Below are 3175 nucleotides of genomic sequence, written 5' to 3'. Positions count from 1 at the left end.
AAATAAGAATTTGTTCTTAACTGACTAGCCTAGTTAAATAAAGGAATTGTTTTGTTGTTGTTGCCGTAACGCTGTTTATATAATAGTCTCAGATACTGTATGAGGTTTACATCTAATTGTTGTATAAGATGAATGAGTAAGTATGATACTATTTGTGAAATTGTGTGATGTGATTTTGGACTGTTTAATGAAGGAAACTCCAATTCCCTTTTGAGTTTAACTAAATCAGAGGCCCGCCCCTGAGCCCAGTTAGTGTCAGGCATCCTGGGACAGCCTTTTTCTGCAATTCGAATAAAACCCAACTTTGAGAAATTATCACCAGACCATGTTTTTCTCCATTAGGAGGGGACGAAGGTTGCAGACCATTGCTGAATCTTTTAACCATACCACGTGGTTAAACTCTTAGACTACCGATACTGACAGAATAAGACTACCGACAGAATAAGACTACGACCATACCGGCCTGATCTCATCTGATCTCGGAAGCTAAGTAGGGTCGGGCCTGGTTAGTACTTGGATGGGAGACCGCCTGGGAATACCAGGTGCTGTAAGCTTTTTGTCACTGCCTTGTGGAATTTCAACTCTTTGTCCGTTTTTTCCCACAAGGCTGAAATATGTGCCCTCGCTTTGAAATAAGTAAGCAAGGTTAGTTTGTATTTCATCCAACAATCTGTGCTACAAATTATGGCTACAGTATATGCAATTTCTTCCACTTTTTGAGTGACACAAAGATGCTTATCTAAATGGTGAAAATGTCACTCTGAACTATCCCCTCTCACCAAGACACAGAGAGAGAGAGGACGAAACTCTCCAACAGAAACAAACTTTTCAACAGCGATCAAGACGACACACTGAGCGTAAATATATTGATTGATTGCATTTGTTCCCGAATGAGTGGGCAATCATGTGCAAAGGATTAGCATTTCAATTGTTATAATTATCACTCTGTAGTGACTTCTCAACTGACTCCCCCTTTTGTCCACCAAGCCGCGATGCCGGTTTAGCCCACTAGGGCATATTCCCCTATCATTTCTTGTAACCATATTTACCTTGTTTGTTTGTTTATGCATTTCTGTGCCCTGACTTCCTAGTTAATTACAGTTACATGATGAATCCGTTTAATCGAGTAATACTAATTACAGAGAATCTTTGATAAAAACTTAAAGTCTTCATTTAATGAAAGTAAAGACACGACACAGTGATTACAGCCTCGAGTCTTCTTGGGTATGACGCTACAAGCTTGACACACCTGTATTTGGGGAGTTTCTCCCATTCTTCTCTGCAGATCCTCTCAAGCTCTGTCAGGTTGGATGGGGAGTGTCATTGCACAGCTATTTTCAGGTCTCTCCAGAGATGTTTGATCGGGTTTAAGTCTGGGCTCTGGCTGGGCCACACACGGATATTCAGAGACTTATCCCGAAGCCACTCCAGTGTTGTCTTGGCTGTGTGCTTAGGGTCGTTGTCCTGTAGGAAGGTGAAACTTCACTCCAGTCTGAGCTCCTGAGTAAATAAGGTATTTCTGTTTTTTATTTGTAACCTATTTCGCTTTGTCATTATGGGGTAAGTGTGTAGATTGGGATTTTTATTTATTTAATACATTTTAGAATAAGGCTGTAACGTAACAAAATGTGGAATAAGTCAAGGGGTCTGAATACTTTCTGAATGCATTGTATATGCTGGGAATATACACTGAGTGTACAAAACATGAAAGACACCTTCCTAATATTTAGGTGCACCTTTTGCCCTCAGAACAGCCTCAATTCGTCAGGGCATGGACTCTATAAGATGTCAAAAGTGTTCCACGGGGATGTTGGCCCATATTGACTCAGTTGTGTCAAGTTGGCTGGATGTCCTTTGGTTGGTGGACCATTCTTGATACACACTTGATACACGCGCTGCAGTTCTTGACGGTGCACCTGGCACCTACTACCATACCCAGTTCAAAGGCATTTAAATCTTTTGTCTTGCCCATTCACCCTCTGAATGGCACACATGCACAATCAATGTCTCAATTGTCTCAAAGCTTAAAAATACGGTCCCTCTTTAAATGACGTTCAGCTTATAAAGCCTTCATAAACACTACATAAATGTGTTTCAAAGCATCTATAATCTTATATCATGCTTTATAAAGGGTTCATAAATGTGGCATACTTGTGTGACATAACCACCAATGTCAAATGTTTCATAACCCACTATGTCAAATATGACATAAACCTGTGCTTTATAAAGGGTGGCATAAGCTCCCCTTAATAAAGGCCTTATAAATCATATTAAATTGAGGCTTCACAAAGCATTTAGAACCCTGTCATGTATGTTGGTAGAGCATTGCAAGGCCAGGATATTGGGTTTAATTCCCTGGACCACCCATACGTAAAAATGTATTCACGCATGACTGTAAGTCGCGTTAGATAAGTGTCTGCAAAATTGTATATATTATATTTCATTAAAACACTTCTAGGATGGCCCAACCTATTTCCCTCTTGGGTGCATAACTAATATTTGACCTAACCTCAACTTCCCCCAAAATGCTGTGCTGAAGGATGACACACACTTTATAGTACAGCAAAAAATGCTTCCTTCTGTTTAATTTGAGATTTTTGAGTGTAGTTTCAGTGAGCTGCACTGTTGTTTGGTTAGCGTATTTTCTGTAGTGTGGTAAGCGCACGTGATGTGATTCGGCAACCAATGGAATGGGTGGAGTAAAAGGCCAGCAACAGCAACAAATGCAAATGTCACTTAAATATGAACAAATAGGAATCATTCATGTTTAGACAATTCTTTTTTCATATTATCACGGTTATTGACACTTTTCTACTATTGTGTGGAGGTCTTCTATTTAGAACATGTCTGTCATTCCGTGACCCAGAAGTACATTTTTGTGTGTTTCTGACGAGATACTGATCATGTGATGAGTTCGCCAATCAAATGCCCCACTTGTGCTGCCACTGGGCAGCGAAACAAGTAAGTTAAGCTTTATTTATTGTAATTTAAATTAGTTTGTAGTAGGTACAGTTCAAGTCGGATGTTTACATACACCTTAGCCAAATACATTTAAACTAAGTTTTTCACAATTCCTGACATTTAATCCTACTAAAAATCCCCTGTTTTAGGTCAGTTAGGATCACCACTTTATTTTAAGAATGTGAAATGTCAGAATAATAGTAGAGAGAATGAT

At 39.4% G+C, this 3175-nt stretch overlaps 1 pseudogene; it reads left to right on the top strand.

The window, feature by feature from the left end:
- Positions 1-445: 445 nt before the first annotated feature.
- Positions 446-554, top strand: LOC135563153 (5S ribosomal RNA; annotated as a pseudogene).
- Positions 555-3175: the final 2621 nt, after the last annotated feature.

Source organism: Oncorhynchus nerka, linkage group LG20 (assembly GCF_034236695.1).
Source record: "Oncorhynchus nerka isolate Pitt River linkage group LG20, Oner_Uvic_2.0, whole genome shotgun sequence".
Classification (NCBI taxonomy): Eukaryota; Metazoa; Chordata; class Actinopteri; order Salmoniformes; family Salmonidae; genus Oncorhynchus; species Oncorhynchus nerka.
The sequence above is the reverse complement of the archived record's forward strand: the minus strand, read 5'-3'. Positions and strand labels throughout refer to the sequence as shown.